The 19,577-nt window shown below is 46.0% G+C and overlaps 1 protein-coding gene across 3 annotated transcripts in view; it reads right to left on the bottom strand.

Annotated features, from left to right (window-relative positions):
* MMP24 (matrix metallopeptidase 24) overlaps nucleotides 1–19,577 on the bottom strand; it is a 199,881-nt gene that overhangs the window by 97,826 nt on the left and 82,478 nt on the right. The window contains exon 1 of one of the 3 annotated variants that reach the window (XM_056548364.1): nucleotides 19,492–19,571. The exons of the other annotated variants lie outside the window; for them this stretch is intronic. The gene's annotated coding sequence lies outside the window, so the exon portion shown is untranslated. Of the gene's footprint in view, nucleotides 1–19,491; nucleotides 19,572–19,577 lie in introns of those variants that run through there. 3 annotated transcript variants of the gene reach the window in all.

Genomic DNA, 19,577 nt, shown 5'->3' with positions numbered 1-19,577 from the left:
ATCCAAGTGCAGCCCACCACTACACCACCATCCAAGTACAGCCCACCTCTACATCACCATCCAAGTGCAGCCTACCACTACACCAGCATCCAAGTGCAGCCCTCCTCTACACCACCACCAAGTGCAGCCCACCACTACACCACCATACAAGTGCAGCCCACCTCTACACCACCCTCCAAGTGCAGCCCACCACTACACCACCATCCAAGTGCAGCCCACCTGTACACTACCATCCAAGTGCAGCCCACCTCTACACCACCATCCAAGTGCAGACCACCACTGCACCACCATCCAAGTGTAGACCACCACTACACCACCATCCAAGTGCAGCCCACCTCTACACCACCATCCAAGTGCAGCCCACCACAACACCACCATCCAAGTGCATCCCACCTCTACATCACCATTCAAGTGCAGCCCACCACTACACCACCATTCAAGTGCAGCCCACCACTACACCACCATACAAGTGCATCCCACCTCTACACCACCATCCAAGTGCAGACCACCTCTACACCACCATCCAAGTGCAGACCACCCCTACACTCCCATCCAAGTGCAGCCCACCACTACACAACCATCCAAGTGCAGCCCATCACTACACCACCATCCAAGTACAGCCCACCTCTACATCACCATCCAAGTGCAGCCTACCACTACACCACCATCCAAGTGCAGCCCATCTCTACACCACCATCCAAGTGCAGCCCACCACTACACCACCATCCAAGTGCAGCCCACCTCTACACCACCCTCCAAATGCAGCCCACCACTACACCACCATCCAAGTGCAGCCCACCTGTACACTACCATCCAAGTGCAGCCCACCTCTACACCACCATCCAAGTGCAGCCCACCACTACACTACCATCCAAGTCCATCCCACCTCTACACCACCATCCAAGTGCAGCCCACCACTACACCATCATCCAAGTGCAGCCCACCTCTACACTACCATCCAAGTCCATCCCACCTCTACACCACCTTCCAAGTGCAGCCCACCACTACACCATCATCCAAGTGCAGCCCACCTCTACACTACCATCCAAGTGCAGCCCACCTCTACACCACCATCCAAGTGCAGCCCAACTCTACACCACCATCCAAGTGCAGCCCACCACTACACCACCATCCAAGTGCAGCCCACCACTACACCACCATCCAAGTGCAGCCCACCACTACACCACCATCCAAGTGCAGCCTACCTCTACACCACCATCCAAGTGCAGCCCACCACGACACCACCATCCAAGTGCAGCCCACCACTACAGTTACTGAGTGCCAATCATGATTCTTTTTATTACAATGTTTCCGCTTACTGATTGGTACAAACTACTGGGACCCTCACACACCCTTAGTTATGAATCCATAAGGGGAGAGCTCCTCCCTCCTCTGCAGTGATTGTATACCTGCATATCTGTGTATACCTGTATACACAGGGGAAGGCAGGGGGAGCGCTCCTGTAATGAATACAGCAGACTTATAGTTATGAACACACAAGGGGAACACTCCCCCTGCCTCCACTGCAGACATAGTTTACCTGCAGATACACAAGGGGAGGCAGGGGGAGCACTCCTGTAATGAATACAGCAAATTCATTGTAATGAGTCTGTAAGGGGAGCACTCCCCCCCCCCATCTCTGCCCCTCCTGCAGTAATTGTATACCTGTAGATATACAAGGGGAGGCAGGGGGAGCGCTCCTGTAATGAATACAGCAGACTTATAGTTATGAATACACAAGGGGAACACTCCCCCTGCCTCCACCACAGACATAGTTTACCTGCAGATACACAAGGGGAGGCAGGGGGAGCACTCCTGTAATGAATACAGCAGATTCATTGTTATGAGTCTATAAAGGGAGCACTCCCCCACATCTCCGCCCCTCCTGCAGTAATTGTATACCTGTAGATATACAAGGGGAGGCAGGGGGAGCACTCCTGTAATGAATACAGCAGATTCATTGTTATGAGTCTATAAAGGGAGCACTCCCCCACATCTCCGCCCCTCCTGCAGTAATTGTATACCTGTAGATATACAAGGGGAGGCAGGGGGAGCGCTCCTGTAATGAATACAGCAGATTCATAGTTATTAATTCATAAGAAGAGTGTTCACCCTGCCTCCTCCCCTGCAGTTACTGTATACCTGTAGTTATACAAGGAGAGACAGGGATAGCGCCCTATGAGTCTGTTGTATTATTTTACCCCTGAGCTCAGTGGCACACTATGGCGGGTCACTAGATGATGGATCAGGTGTCTTTATCTGGTAAGTATTATATTAGATGATAAGGCTGGCTCCTCTGTCCCTTCTGCTCTCATCATCATAATAATCCAGGGGGTCGAATCATTTATCACAATGGTATACGTCAGCGGTCCCTGAGGACTCCAGAGAGAGGATCAAAAATTATAGAAGGCATCTTCAGTCCCACGAGAGAGAGAGAACAGAATATATTGTGCCAGGTAGAAATCAATGGTCGTCTCTTCTGGGAAACACTGGACGCTCGGCCTCTTCCCTTTGATACTGATGACGGAGACGGAATTACTGGGAAATGAGGAAACCATCGGGGAGACACCAACATCTTCATAGTGGAGGGACAAGTCCTACGGGTGCGAACACGTCTATCCAACAAGGGTGACCCTTTCCATATAACTATTAAATGGGCGCTGTCAGATTCTTATGTGTTGTACATTTTGGCCAAACATTAACCCCTTAATAGACTTCATAAAAAAATGTGATCTCCTTTTTATAGAAATCTTAACTTATAAATAGACTACTAGGGGTCCCCATACCATCCAGAACATTATCCTGTCCGGCTGCAGCATCATCTTTGTCCCAGCTGAAGCACAGGAAGAGACAAAGTCCAGGAAGTGAGGGCGGAGCTAGTACTAATCTGTCCTCACTCCTGTCTTATCAGACTGCAGCATGAAAACAGAGAGGAGGGGGTTACAGAGCAGCCTGCAGTGATTGGATGAGAAGACCCAGTGAGGAAGGGGTTACAGAGCAGCCTGCAGTGATTGGATGAAGAGACCCAGAGAGGAAGGGGTTAAAGAGCAGCCTGCAGTGATTGGATGAGGAGACCAGAGAGGAAGGGGTTACAGAGCAGCCTGCAGTGATTGGATGAGACCAGAGAGGAAGGGGTTACAGAGCAGCCTGCAGTGATTGGATGAAGAGACCAGAGAGGAAGAGGTTACAGAGCAGCCTGCAGTGATTGGATGAAGAGACCAGAGAGGAAGGGGTTACAGAGCAGCCTGCAGTGATTGGATGAGGAGACCAGAGAGGAAGGGGTTACAGAGCAGCCTGCAGTGATTGGAGGAGGAGACCAGAGAGGAAAGGGTTACAGAGCAGCCTGCAGTGATTGGGTGAGGAGACCAGAGAGGAAAGGGTTACAGAGCAGCCTGCAGTGATTGGATGAAGAGACCCAGAGAGGAAGGGGTTACAGAGCAGCCTGCAGTGATTGGATGAAGAGACCCAGAGAGGAAGGGGTTACAGAGCAGCCTGCAGTGATTGGATGAGGAGACCCAGAGAGGAGGGGGTTACAGAGCAACCTGCAGTGATTGGATGAGGAGACCCAGAGAGGAGGGGGTTACAGAGCAGCCTGCAGTGATTGGATGAGACCAGAGAGGAAGGGGTTACAGAGCAGCCTGCAATGATTGGATGAAGAGACCAGAGAGGAAGGGGTTACAGAGCAGCCTGCAGTGATTGGATGAGGAGACCAGAGAGGAAGGGGTTACAGAGCAGCCTGCAGTGATTGGAGGAGGAGACCAGAGAGGAAGGAGTTACAGAGCAGCCTGCAGTGATTGGATGAAGAGACCAGAGAGGAAGGGGTTACAGAGCAGCCTGCAGTGATTGGATGAGGAGACCAGAGAGGAAGGGGTTACAGAGCAGCCTGCAGTGATTGGATGAGGAGACCCAAAGAGGGAGGGGTTACAGAGCAGCCTGCAGTGATTGGATGAGGAGACCAGAGAGGAAGGGGTTACAGAGCAGCTTGCAGTCATTGGATGAGGAGACCCCCCCCCCCCCTCCCCGCAGGGCGATCGCAGGGGGGCGATCCACTATAGAGGTAGGTGCATGACTTACCTCTCTTCCCTGCTCTCCGTGGCTCTGTCATTGATGGATCCTGGCTGGACCAGGCTCTATTAATGGATCGCAGAGCACACAGATCAATGGAGTTCAATAGAATCTATTCATCTGGATGAGGAATCTAATGATTCCTCCTATAAATCTAATAAAGTGTAAAAAAAAAATATAAGTTTTAATAAAAGTTTAAAAGACACACATTAACCCCTTCCATGTTAAAAGTTCAAATCACCCCCTTTTCCTATATAAAAACATGTAAACATAAGAAAAATAAACATATTTAGTATCGCTGCGTGCGTAAAATTAAAATTTAACATTATGTATCCTGTAAGGAAAATTACGTAAATGTATGTAATGTAAAATAGTTAAAAACGATTAAAAAGTCAGATCAATACCAAAATTATCCAGATTAAAAGAAAAAATGATTATGGCGTAAAAAATGAGCCCTCATACGGCCTGGTATGTGAAAAAAAAACTACAGCGGTCAAAATTTTTTAAAAAGTTCCGAATTTTTTTAAAATGAGTAAAACATGATGGAAACGATACAAATCTGGTATTACTGTAATCAGGCGACCAAAAGTATCAAAACAACTCGTTATCTGACCACAAGGTAAATGGCGCAGAACAGAAAACCACCCAATCTACTAAATTATCTTTTACTATTTCAATTTCACTGATTTATTTATAGATTATTTTGTTTTTGGTTCTGAGAATTTGTTATGGAACAATTAATATGTATCATTATAGTAGGTAGTTATGGGTATTATAGGACAAGAATGTAAAAGCGAAAATGGTCCGGGACAAGAGGATCGTCATGAGGGACAAGTCGTTTTTTATTAAGTTTTCACACCCCTGCTGTTCTCTTTTGTATCAGCTGATCACTAAGTTATGGCGCGGTCCAGCAATATATTATTACATACCGTATTTTTCGCCGTATAAGACGCACTTTTTCTACCCCAAAACTAGGGGGGAAAAGTTGGTGCGTCTTATACGGCGAATACACATTAAAACCTGTCCTATCGTGGCGGTCCCTGCGGCCATCAGTGGCCTGGGCAAGCGGCTAATACAGGACATGACCGATCGCGGTGATGTCCTGCATTAACCCTTCAGACGCAGCGATCAAAGCTGACCACCACGTCTGAAGTGAAAGTGACACTAACCCGGCTGCTCAGTCGGGCTGTTCGATACCGCCCCGGTGAAATCGCGGCATCACGAACAGCTTACAGGACACCAGGAGGGACCTTACCTGCCTCCTCAGTGTCTGCTCCGTGCCGGGATCCCCTGCATGGCCGGCGCTCTCCTTCGTCGTCATCACGTTATCGCTCACGCCGTCCCGTCATCCAATAGGAGCGGGGTGCATAGCGACGTGATGGCGGCGACGGAGAGCGAGGATCCCGGGCAGCAGAGACATTCTGGAGCCACGGGGACACCCGGGGACACGGCGACAGCGATGGAGGGCGACATCCAGGGCAGCGGTGACGATCCGGAGCGGCGGGGACAGGTGAGTATTACCTCCTATACCAGTGGTCTTCAACCTGCAGACCTCCAGATGTTGCAAAACTACAACTCCCAGCATGCCCGGACAGCCAACGGCAACATCTGGAGGTCCGCAGGTTGAAGATCACTGTCCTATACTTTACATTGCATTTGGTTCAGAATATTTTTTTTTTCTAGATTTTCCTCCTTTAAAATTGGGAGCGTCTCATATGGCGAAAAATACAGTATATATGTAAATATATTCCGGATAGAGGACACTTTATATAACAGAAGGATCAGGGGGGGTCAGTCTGCGGCCCGACCATTAGGGGGCGCCCTATATATCCGGTGACCTCCGGAGACTTTTACAAGCAGATTCATCACATGACATAAATATATAGCGAGTAGATAATAATTCCGGATCTTTTCCGATGGGTTTATTTTCCCGGTAACCACAATAGTCATCTGTTTCTAGGCCTCGTATGGTCTTCGGGGTCACCCCTTGTTTCTAGCAACAATTACTTTAGGCAAAATATATTTATTTTATTGCTCTGAGATACAAAGCAAAGACCTGGTCCCTGGATACAACGTGAGGCCAGAGGGAGAGCGCTGCGGAGCTCCATGGTGATATATATATATACAAGGCGAGGCAGAGCAATATATAAGGTAACCTTCACAAAAGTCTCCAGATTCCCAAACCAGCACGGCTGGCCATTCTAGATGTTTATCATTAAAGGGGTACTCCACCCCTAGACATCTTATCCCCTATCCAAAGGATCTCCCTGATCTCCCTGCTGCACCCGGTGTTCGTTTAGAGCGTCGGGTGCAGCGTCGGAGGCTCATGATGTCACGGCCGCGCCCCCTCAATGCACATCTATGGGAGTGGGCGTGGCCGTGACGTCACAAGCCTCCGCCCCGCATCGCCAGTCATCCAGCTCGGAACGAAGTTCACTCCGTGCACCTGATGTCTGGGGTGCTGCAGCCGAGATCGCAGGGGTCCCCAGCGGCAGGACCCCCGCGATCAGACATCTACTTATCTATTGCCCCATTAATCCTAGGGAACTATTCTACCCATAAATTCCACTAATAGATGTTACCTAACATATTATTCCAACTACTGTTCCCCAACCAGGGTGCCTCCAGCTGTTGCAAAACTACAACTTCCAACATGCCTGGACAGCCAAAAGCTTTTCAGCCTTCTCATAAGAATCCACACTGTCCCTGAAAGGTAAATCAAGGCTTACTTCTCATCTCAGCAGCTGTTGGCAACAAGAGGATTTAATACCACACTGACAATGAGAAGACTACACAACTTCCTGTTGTCAGGAGTATTTTAAACAAAAACATGCTGAAGCCAGTACAATTTGTGACAACACTATATTACTACGTTATATGTCTTGAGGATGATGATTTTACAATATATTACAATATTGATAACAGAATTCCACTGATTTCAATGGGAGCTCAAAGCAAAACCACATGGAAGCCGCGACATTTCAGTAAAATAAAAACGCAAACACCAGCACGCAATGAACTGCACTGAATTTTACCGTAGGTGCACTTGTTTCCGTGTCAAAAACCTTTCAGGTTTTTCCTGTGTGAACTTGAGCCCTGATGTGCTGCAGATTTTACACCTACAGATTCAGACAGAAAATCTGCAGCATATTGTAGGGATTTCACTCTGGGGTTAGGTCTGGGATCGTCCTCGACACAACCAGAGGACACGTTTCTACTTCATTCAGCAGCAAACAACAGTTCTTTATGCAGGAACGGCTCCTCAACAGCTTTATTAGACTGGTTGCAGGATAAACAAAAACATAACACAGGAACAAACAAAATCCTAGGCCGTCCAGCCACCGACTACACATTAGTCACTTCCCTCTCTATCCACTGGTAATCTTGTCTCCACCAGCTCAAAACAGAAGCTCCCTGTCACCTTTACTCACTGTTCACACACAGCGTTTGCAGCCTGTTGCTATGTGTACTAAGACTCCTTGTCTGTCCACTTCACTGGTGGGTCACTCTCAGCACCTGGCTGTGTGCTCCATACAAGGACCCCTGTCTCCCCCCCAAAGCCACCTTGCTGTCTTCTGGGGAGAGTCCAGACCATTCTGTTTCCTTTCCTTATATCCAGACTTCAAAACACATCTGCTGGCCTCATTAATTAGGCACCTGATGAGCGTCTCTGCTAGATCACCTAGAATAAAGGACCGGGAAAAACACCCTTTCATTGCCCTCAATCCGGCCTCAATGTCACAGTAGTCACACTCTGTAGTCACAGCCTTATATTTTACCGAAGCCGTGATGAATATAATGAATCTTCTATTATCCGTTCACCACACCCAGCTTATGATACCTTCACACTACGGAATGTCCGAACAAAGAAATTCTGCTTGGAAATTCCTGTGCAGCAGCCTCCCATTGTTTTCAATAGGATTCTGCTGCACCCTGCACAATTTCCGCGGTAGTACACACACTGATAATTCCTCCCTTACTTCTCTGGACAATCACAACACATCACATCCTGGGCTGATGATTTATGCCAGTGTTTCACAACCAGCGTGCATCCAGATGTTGCAAAACTACAACTCCCAGCATACAACACCAGAGCTAAGATGTTAGCCTGTAGTACATATACTGATAATTCCTCCCTTACTTTTCTGGCCAATCACAATACACCACATCCTGGGCTGATGATTTATGCCAGTGTTTCACAACCAGCGTGCCTCCAGATGTTGCAAAACTTCAACTCCCAGCATACAACACCAGAGCTAAGATGTTAGCCAGTAGTACACACACTGATAATGCCTCCCTTACTTATCTGGCCAATCACAACACATCCTGGGCTGATGATTTATGCCAGTGTTTCACAACCAGCGTGCATCCAGATGTTGCAATACTTCAACTCCCAGCATGCCCGGACAGCCGTTGGCTGTCCGGGCATGCTGGGAATTGAAGTTTTGCAAAATCTGACGGGCAACAGTTCAAGACCACTGCTCTATGCAGCAACAAATTGTGGATCTGCCATGTGAAAAGATTATGTGACATTTTGTACCAGATCGTTCATTTCTTTGTTCCAAATCAGTTTTATTCTAATATTTTGGCAAAATTTAGTTTTCTGCTATCTAAATATATAACGGGATTAATAATTCTGCCCTGCTGTGTTCTTTGCCTACAATAATGTGGACTTCACACTGCGCCGCAGCCGCTCCCCGATTGATATATGGATTCCGACAGGTTTTTGCTAAACTATGTAAATGTAATATTTCCAGCTTCAAAACACCACGTAAAATACACAGTATGGACAGAAGCCGAGGGCCCCGGCTGCCACATACTGAATTCATGTGTTCAGGTGCTTTATTCATTCCCACTGGTGTACAATATCCGGCCCCAACCAGTGCAGTCACCGTTATATACAATGGGGGTTCTATAGCACCCCCTGATACCAGTGCAGTCACCTTTATATACAATGGGGGGTTCTATATCACTCCCAGATACCAGTGCAGTCACCTTTATATACAATGGGGGGTTCTATAGCGCCCCCTGATACCAGTGCAGTCACCTTTATATACAATGGGGGGTTCTATATCACTCCCAGATACCAGTGCAGTCACCTTTATATACAATGGGGGTTCTATATCACTCCCTGATACCAGTGCAGTCACCTTTATATACAATGGGGGGTTCTATAGCGCCCCCTGATACCAGTGCAGTCACCTTTATATACAATGGGGGGTTCTATATCACTCCCAGATACCAGTGCAGTCACCTTTATATACAATGGGGGGTTCTATAGCGCCCCCTGATACCAGTGCAGTCACCTTTATATACAATGGGGGGTTCTATATCACTCCCAGATACCAGTGCAGTCACCTTTATATACAATGGGGGTTCTATATCACTCCCTGATACCAGTGCAGTCACCTTTATATACAATGGGGGGTTCTATATCACTCCCTGATACCAGTGCAGTCACCTTTACATACAATGGGGGGTTCTATATCGCTCCCTGATACCAGTGCAGTCACCTTTATATACAATGAGTGGTTCTATAGCGCCCCCTGATACCAGTGCAGTCACCTTTATATACAATGGGGGGGGGGGTTCTATATCACTCCCTGATACCAGTGCAGTCACCTTTATATACAATGGGGGGTTCTATAGCGCCCCCTGATACCAGTACAGTCACCTTTATAAACAATGGGGGGTTCTATAGCACCCCCTGATATCAGTGCAGTCACCTTTATATACAATGGGGGGATCTATATCGCTCCCTGATACCAGTGCAGTCACCTTTATATACAATGGGGGGTTCTATATCACTCCCTGATACCAGTGCAGTCACCTTTATATACAATGGGGGGTTCTATATCACTCCCTGATACCAGTGCAGTCACCTTTATATACAATGGGGGGTTCTATATCACTCCCTGATACCAGTGCAGTCACCTTTATATACAATGGGGGGTTCTATAGCGCCCCCTGATACCAGTGCAGTCACCTTTATATACAATGGGGGGATCTATAGCGCCCCCTGATACCAGTGCAGTCACCTTTATATACAATGGGGGGGATCTATAGCGCCCCCTGATACCAGTGCAGTCAAACACTGCAGACTACATAACTGCAGGGACCGAACCTGACGGAGGACACTTCTCTATCTGGCATCTGATGGACCAGTCTGGGTTTGGTGAATGCCAGGAGAACGTTACCTGCAGGACTGTATGGTGCCGGCTGTAAGGTTTGGTGGAGGAGGGATGAGGTTTTGGGGCTGTTCTTCAGGGGTCGGTCTTGGCTCCTTAGTTCCAGTTTAGGGAAAATCTTAATTCTTCAGCACCAAGACATTGTGGACAATTGTAGCTTCTAACTTTGTGGAAACAGTTTTTGTTGGTTCCCATAGAAGAAGAGTCCAGTCTGGGATGAACTAAGATGGAGACTGTGAGCCCGGCCATCTCCGCAAAGGGTCTGACCTTCTGGATCTAGTAGAATAGAAAGGAGCAACTTGAATGGTATTTCCTAAGAATCCCCCGTTGGTGTAATGTGTTAGTGTCCATCCCAATGAAAACTTCTTAAGGGGCCTTAGGCTTGGTCCATACTGCGTTTTAGCTTTATGTACCTTGCCTTAGATAAATGGGTCTGCTCCTTCACCCAAATCACCACACCAACCAGTGTGCCTCCAGTTGTTGCCAAAGGCTGCCGAGATTAGAGGGAAGCCTTGATTTGCCTTTTAGTGACAGTGTGGATCCTCTGGAGGTGGCAGACAGACCTTTGGCTGTCCGGGCCAGTAAGGAGTTGTAGTTTTTCAACAGCTGGATGCACTCTGTTTGGGAAACACTGACCTAAATGGAGATGAGCTGCAGTACTGCTGTTTCTAGAAAAAGTATCTGTTCTGGAATAATCTTGCGAACCGGTATAAAGCTTGGTAAATAGAATTCCATTTTGTTACTAAGCAACGTTACTCGCCAATCTCAGTCGACAACCTCAGAGCCTCTGCGGGATGTTACTTCATACCTGATACTACTTTGGCTCCAACCATTCATAATGAAGCGGTGAAGTTGTAAACACATGGATGTGGATCGTGGATGATTCATAGAGGGTAGCGTAGTGGCCATTGTTACTCTTCACACCTGGAGTCAGCGTGGCGTGCAGGGGCGGGTAACACATCACTTACGCCAATTCTCTGCTTTAAATTTAGTTGACAATTCCCAGATGCCCCCACACACCATGGCTACTAGAAGTTATAGTCTCATGTGGGGACCCATAGACTGAAGACCACGACTTTATACATTCAACCAAAACAAAGGCCTGAATGACATCCCTGACAGGCTATAGGTGCAGATTGTATTTATGCCGGTATTTCCCAGATAAGCTGCCAATAGCCGTATCTCAGCGTCCTCTCCTTGTGCACGCCGTCATCCTGACAAGTTGATCAGCAGCTTTTCTCTTACCGGGGCCATCGGCTGGTGGTGTATCACTATGGAGCGCATCCTTTTTATTCATCCCCTAGAATACTGGAGGCTGGAATCACTGCCAAAGGGTGATGGCTGATGGATTTGCAAGGCAAATATAGAATATTATTTTCAATCCCAGCCATTCCTACCATCAATGGTAATAGAGCCAGCCCAACGACCTTACGGTGCACAGTCTGCCAGTGTATACATGGAAAAGCCCATGACACGCCATCATTTTTAAATAATATACCTTTACACTTTATATCCTACTGTTTTGTATCCAAACCTCTTATGGAAACCAACGATTCTCCAAGGTAACAGCTCACCGATCCTTCAGTCATATTGCCAGCCCCATATCCCCTACTTCTTACTACTGTACATCTGGATGGATATCAAGTAGTAGATGACACATGAAAGGCAATATGGCTGCAGGATCTGACTACACAGGGTTTGTTTGTGGTCTGTTGCCATGGAGACATATTGGTGTTCATAGGAGCTGTGGACACAGAACAAAAAACTATTCCAAATGGTCCGGCCACCGAAGGCTGATTAATCTCTTGGAGCCTCTTGAGAAAGGGATTTGCCCGAAACACGTGTCGAGGTGGCAGGAGCTCCCGGGGACGGATTCAGCATGTCGCAGTCAGGTATAGTACTTGTTGCATACATCATATAACAGCATGCTGCATAGATTGTAATGTATAACGGATAGATGTAGTATTAGGTCCCCATGGTATCCTGCTATTTGTGTTTTTTTTTTTTACCTGGATGTTTATTCTGATCAATAAAGTGATGTTGGATTATACACTTTTCTGGGCTCATTTTTTGTAGGTTATATGATTAATCTCTTGGGTTCCTATATATTTCTGCCATCATTTGTATGGCTGAGACGCTGCTCGGACTATAGTAGCGGTGAAGTGATATACCAAATCCCCATCCTACGAAATAGCATAAAATACTGAATGTTAAGATTTAGTACTAGAAATCTTTCACATCACTAGCGCTTACCCTTAATGTAACAACAATAAAGGGAAATGCCGACTTTAACAACCCAAGGAATAGCGCAGTGAGTGAAATATTCTTCTTTCTGCTAAACCAAATAAACCATAAAGCTCGACGGACTCATTGAAATATCTCTTGGACGGCAGAATAAACATAATTAAAGGGGTTCTCCGGAGTAAGCAAATAAAGCTCACCGGACGGATTGTGCAATGCACTGAGTGTTTTCAGGGGGAGCGAAGGGTTTTTTCACATAAATTTGGTGGTACATGGATATGGAATACTTACACCGATCCCTATGCATGTACAGAACACCATAAATATGGACGGATATGGCTCCTTAGGATAACAAGGATATAGTGGGAATTTAGAGAATTACAAGTGCTCCGCAATATAAGAGCTAAACCAACAAACCATATAAACAACATACAGCTAAAGAAGACAAGCTAAACTAAGCCTGGACCTTCTGCATAACATCGGCAATATCCGGGTGCATACATAGGTGGATCTGCCATTCAGAAGTTGTCCATATCCCTCTAGGTCAGATGGTCACCTACTTTCAGAAGTAGACCCACCTGCTTGGGCCTGTGCTGAACGCCAACACAAAGGCTGCACTGTGGCTTGGCTGGGTGGGCAAAATTTGGCCCAAGGACCTGTTCACATCACATTAGAACCTTCTATATACACAACAAAAGTATTGCCCATTGTATGCGCCAATGGAAGGCAGGTCTCCTGATTCTTCCTCACACTCTGCTAGATCCTCATACTACAGGTCTCCTCCTGCTTCTTCCTCACACTCTTCTAGATTTCTATACTACAGGTCTCCTCCTGCTTCTTCCTCACACTCTTCTAGATTTCTATACTACAGGTCTCCTCCTGCTTCTTCCTCACACTCTTCTAGATTTCTATACTACAGGTTTCCTCCTGCTTCTTCCTCACACTCTTCTAGATCTCTATACTACAGGTTTCCTCCTGCTTCTTCCTCACACTCTTCTAGATCTCTATACTACAGGTCTCCTCCTGCTTCTTCCTCACACTCTTCTAGATTTCTATACTACAGGTTTCCTCCTGCTTCTTCCTCACACTCTTCTAGATCTCTATACTACAGGTTTCCTCCTGCTTCTTCCTCACACTCTTCTAGATCTCTATACTACAGGTCTCCTCCTGCTTCTTCCTCACACTCTTCTAGATCTCTATACTACAGGTCTCCTCCTGCTTCTTCCTCACACTCTTCTAGATCTCTATACTACAGGTTTCCTCCTGCTTCTTCCTCACACTCTTCTAGATCTCTATACTACAGGTCTCCTCCTGCTTCTTCCTCACACTCTTCTAGATCTCTATACTACAGGTCTCCTCCTGCTTCTTCCTCACACTCTTCTAGATCTCTTTACTACAGGTTTCCTCCTGCTTCTTCCTCACACTCTTCTAGATTTCTATACTACAGGTCTCCTCCTGTTTCTTCCTCACACTCATCTAGATTTCTATACTACAGGTCTCCTCCTGCTTCTTCCTCACACTCTTCTAGATCTCTATACTGCAGGTCTCCTCCTGCTTCTTCCTCACACTCTTCTAGATCTCTATACTACAGGTCTCCTCCTGCTTCTTCCCTACAGTCTTCTAGATCTCCATACTACAGGTCTCCTCCTGATTCTTCCTCACACTCTTCTAGATTTCTATACTACAGGTCTCCTCCTGCTACTTCCTCACACTCTTCTAGATCTTCATACTACAGGTCTTCTCCAGCTTCTTCCTCACACTCTTCTAGATCTCTATACTACAGGTCTCCTCCTGCTTCTTCCTCACACTCTTCTAGATCTCTATACTACAGGTCTCCTCCTGCTTCTTCCTCACACTCTTCTAGATCTCTATACTACAGGTCTTCTCCAGCTTCTTCCTCACACTCTTCTAGATCTCTATATTACAGGTCTCCTCCTGCTTCTTCCTCACACTCTTCTAGATGTCTATACTACAGGTCTCCTCCTGCTTCTTCCCTACACTCTTCTAGCTCTCTATACTACAGGTCTCCTCCTGCTTCTTCCTCACACTCTTCTAGATGTCTATACTACAGGTCTCCTCCTGCTTCTTCCCTACAGTCTTCTAGATGTCTATACTACAGGTCTTCTCCTGCTTTTTCCCTACAGTCTTCTAGATCTCTATACTAAAGGTCTCCACCTGCTTCTTCCCTACACTCTTCTAGATCTCTATACTACAGGTCTTCACCTGCTTCTTCCCTACACTCTTCTAGATCTCTATACTACAGGTCTACTCCTGCTTCTTCCTTACAGCCCTCTAGATCTCTATACTACAGGTCTCCTCCTGCTTCTTCCTTCCACTCTTCTAGATCACTATAATACAGCTCTCCTCCTGCTTCTTCCCTACAATCTTCTAGATCTCTATATTACAGGTCTCCTCCTGCTTCTTCCTTCCACTCTTCTAGATCTCCATACTACAGGTCTCCCCCTGCTTCTTCCTCACACTCTTCTAGATGTCTATACTACAGGTCTCCTCCTGCTTCTCCCCCCCCCCCCTCTTCTAGATCTCTACTCTACAGGTCTCCTCCTGCTTCTTCCTTCCACTCTTCTAGATGTCTATACTACAGGTCTCCTCCTGCTTCTTCCTCACACTCTTCTAGATCTCTATACTACAGGTCTCCTCCTGCTTCTCCTCCCCCCCTCTTCTAGATCTCTACTCTACAGGTCTCCTCCTGCTTCTTCCTTCCACTCTTCTAGATGTCTATACTACAGGTCTCCTCCTGCTTCTCCCCCCCCCTCTTCTAGATCTCTATACTACAGGTCTCCTCCTGCTTCTTCCTTCCACTCTTCTAGATCTCTATACTACAGGCCTCCTCCTGCTTCTCCTCCCCCCTCTTCTAGATCTCTACTCTACAGGTCTCCTCCTGCTTCTTCCGTCCACTCTTCTAGATGTCTATACTACAGGTCTCCTCCTGCTTCCCCCCCCCCCCCTCTTCTAGATCTCTATACTACAGGTCTCCTCCTGCTTCTTCCTTCCACTCTTCTAGATCTCTATACTACAGGTCTCCTCCTGCTTCTTCCTTCCACTCTTCTAGATCTCTATACTACAGGTCTCCTCCTGCTTCTCCTCCCCCCCCCCCTCTAATAGATCTCTACTCTACAGGTCTCCTCCTGCTTCTTCCGTCCCCTCTTCTAGATGACTATACTACAGGTCTCCTCCTGCTTCTTCCTTCCACTCTTCTAGATCTCTATACTACAGGTCTCCTCCTGCTTCTCCTCCCCCCCTCTTCTAGATCTCTACTCTACAGGTCTCCTCCTGCTTCTTCCTTCCTCTCTTCTAGATCTCTATACTACAGGTCTCCTCCTGCTTCTTCCTTCCACTCTTCTAGATCTCCATACTACAGGTTTCCTCCTGCTTCTTCCTTCCACTCTACTAGATCTCCATACTACAGGTCTCCTCCTTCCTTCCACTCTTCTAGATCTCCATGCTACAGGTCTCCTCCTGTATTTTCTTTTCTAAGTCATTATTGTTACATAGTTACTCACTAGAGTAAATGCTCCCCAAAACATTTTCAACTGTTTCCTCTAGTATATGAAGTTCTTTATATTTGTCGTGAACTCCTTTTATATAGTGGTGCGCCTTTTGATTTTTAATAATATTCGCAAGCCATTTATTAGCCTTGCTGCCCTTACTAGCTATTACTTGTTTTTTTTATTGAATTAAATTTTTACTTTTTTCTTCTATATATATATATATATATATATATATATATATATATATATATACACATATACCCTATATTCTTTCCTCTTCGCCTCCAAAACCATTACTGCTTCCGATGTCGGGTTTTGGTCAAGATGGTTACTCAGCTGCTGAATCTCTACTCTAAACTTTTCCTCTTTCTGTTTTTTCAGCCTCACTATCTCTCTGTATAACATACCACGTAAAAAAGCTTTAAGGGTATCCCACACTATCAAATTGTCAAAATTCTTCAATTTCTAAATGCATCGTGTCCACATTTTCCATCAAATTTAGCCAATGCGTATTATATTAGACCTCATAGTTTTCTGTTCCGCCCCTAACGCCACATCCAGGATCATAACTGAATGGTCAGATATTGTTTTTGCTTCGTATTTTAAACGCTGTACTGAATGTAGTGCAGATTCATTACCTAGAGCCATATCAATCCTGGATGCCGAGCCGTGTGCGGAACCAAAACATGAATAAATTAGTTTTTTCCCGTACATTTCTCGCCATATATCATACCATCCCACCTCTTCTATCAGCCGCTTCAGAGGAGAAAGCCACCTGCCCACATACTGTTTATGAGAAATTCTATCTATATCTCTGTCCATAACACAATTAAAATCCCCACAGATGTATACTATTGCCCCCTGCTTATTTAACAAAAATTAATTAAATTTTATTAACACCTCCATTGCAAACGGTGGGGGATGTAAATAAATGATAGTACTATCCACCTGTCTTACCTGGCCATAGAGGAAAACGTAAAGGAATTTTTTACATTTGCTATTAACAAAAAATAAATAAAAATACTACAGGTCTCCTCCTGCTTCTTCCTTCCATTTTTATAGATCTCTATACTACAGGTCTCCTCCTGCTTCTGCCTTCCATTTTTATAGATCTCTATACTACAGGTTTCCTCCTCCTTCTTCCCTCCATTTTTCTAGAGCTCTATAATACAGGTCTTCTCCTGCTTCTTCCTTCCACTCTTCTAGATCTCTATACTACAGGTCTTCTCCTGCTTCTTCCTTCCACTCTACTAGATCTCTATACTACAGGTCTTCTCTTGCTTCTTCCTTCCACTCTACTAGATCTCTATACTACAGGTCTTCTCCTGCTTCTTCCTTCCATTTTTCTAGATCTCTATACTATAGGTCTCCTCCTGCTTCTTCCCTCAATTTTTCTATATCTCTATAATACATGTCTACTCCTGCTTCTTCCTTCCAATCTTCTAGATGTCTATACTACAGGTCTCCTCCTGCTTCTTCCTTCCATTTTTCTAGATCTCTATACAATAGGTCTCCTCCTGCTCCTTCCCTCCATTTTTCTAGATATCTATAATACAGGTCTCCTCTTGCTTCTTCCCTCCATTTTTCTGGATCTCTATAATACAGGTCTCCTCCTGCTTCTTCCTTCCACTCTTCTAGATGTCTATACCACAGGTCTTCTCCTGCTTCTTCCTTCCACTCTTCTAGATCTCTATACTACAGGTCTTCTCCTGATTCTTCCTTCCACTCTTCTAGATCTCTAAACTACAGGTCTTCTCCTGCTTCTTCCCTACAGTCTTCTAGATCTCTATAATACAGGTCTCTTCCTGCTTCTTCCTTCCACTCTTCTAGATCTCTATACTACAGGTCTCATCCTGCTTCTTCCTTCCACTCTTCTAGATCTCTATACTACAGGTCTCCTCCTGCTTCTTCCCTACATTCTTCTAGATCTCTATACTACAGGTCTCCTCCTGCTTCTTCCTCACACTCATCTAGATCTCTATACTACAGGTCTCCTCCTGCTTCTTCCTCACACTCCTCTAGATCTCTATACTACAGGTCTCCTTCTGCTTCTTCCTCACACTCCTCTAGATCTCTATACTACAGGTCTCCTCCTGCTTCTTCCCTACAGTCTTCTAGATCTCTATAATACAGGTTTCCTCCTGCTTCTTCCCTCCACTTTTCTAGATCTCTATACTACAGGTCTCCTCCTGCTTCTTCCTCACACTCTTCTAGATCTCTATACTACAGGTCTCCTCCTGCTTCTTCCTCACACTCTTCTAGATCTCTATACTACAGGTCTCCTCCTGCTTCTTCCCTACAGTCTTCTAGCTCTCTATAATACAGGTTTCCTCCTGCTTCTTCCCTACATTCTTCTAGATTTCTATACTACAGGTCTCCTCCTGCTTCTTCCCTCCACTCTTCCAGATCTCTATACTACAGGTCTCCTCCTGCTTCTTCCTCACAGTCTTCTAGATCTCTACTCTACAGGTCTCCTCCTGCTTCTTCCTCACACTCTTCTAGATCTCTATACTACAGGTCTCCTCCTGCTTCTTCCTCACACTCTTCTAGATCTCTATACTACAGGTCTCCTCCTGCTTCTTCCCTACAGTCCTCTAGATCTCTATACTACAGGTTACCTCCTGCTTCTTCCCTACAGTCTTCTAGATCTCTATAATACAGGTCTCCTCCTGCTTCTTCCCTCCACTTTTCTAGATCTCCATACTACAGGTATCATCCCACACAGATCCTTCTTGCTTCCTTACAGGAACGACACTTGTAGAGAAAGGGTTATGTAGCCTAGAAGAACATATACAGTGGTTCCCCCGAAAATAAGACACCGTCTTATATTTATTTTTCCTCAAAAAAAGACACACTATGGTTTATTTTCAGGGAATGTCTTATATGCCCATCTCCCCCCCCCCCCCCCCCCATTATTTTATGTTCAATATTTGAATATGAAATGGAGAGAAATTAACTCAATTTCTCCTCCATTTCATGAACCATACCTGGCCTTTTCTTCCCATGCGGGTGCACCAAGTGGCTTTAACTTCCTCCCAGTGCTAAGCAACCGCAGGGAGTTGGGAGCTGCCGCATTCCCACGCTGACCATCTGGGACACGGGACACGCCAACGCACTAAAGCTGCTGCAGCACAAGACCGGGACATCCCTAAGCTGCCCTGCCTGTCAGCTGCCATCCCCACTCTCATCAGCAGGGACACGGGACCTACCGCTGCACAGGATCGGAACATCCCTACAGTACCTGGTGCAGATGTGTAGGGGTGGCCATCTTTATTAACTTCAATAAGCCACACCTACCTCTATGGCTTATTTTCGGGGGTATGACTTATATCGATCAAAGACGTAGAACTCCTGGCATGGCTTATTTTATGGCTATGTCTTATTTTCGGGGAAACACGGTATCTATTTCTTCCTGCCCCGTTAATAATAAATACATTTAGGGACATTACCTCTTTAAGAATTATTCTACAAGCCTTCTATTTTACTACCTTTTCTTACACAGCTTTCCTTTCCTCTGATGAAGCTTCATCCATCAATACCGCTGTTTGTCATGGATTCAACTTCCTCCCTGGTG

Source organism: Hyla sarda, chromosome 12 (assembly GCF_029499605.1).
Source record: "Hyla sarda isolate aHylSar1 chromosome 12, aHylSar1.hap1, whole genome shotgun sequence".
Taxonomy (NCBI): Eukaryota; Metazoa; Chordata; class Amphibia; order Anura; family Hylidae; genus Hyla; species Hyla sarda.
This window is presented reverse-complemented; position numbering and strand designations above follow the sequence as displayed.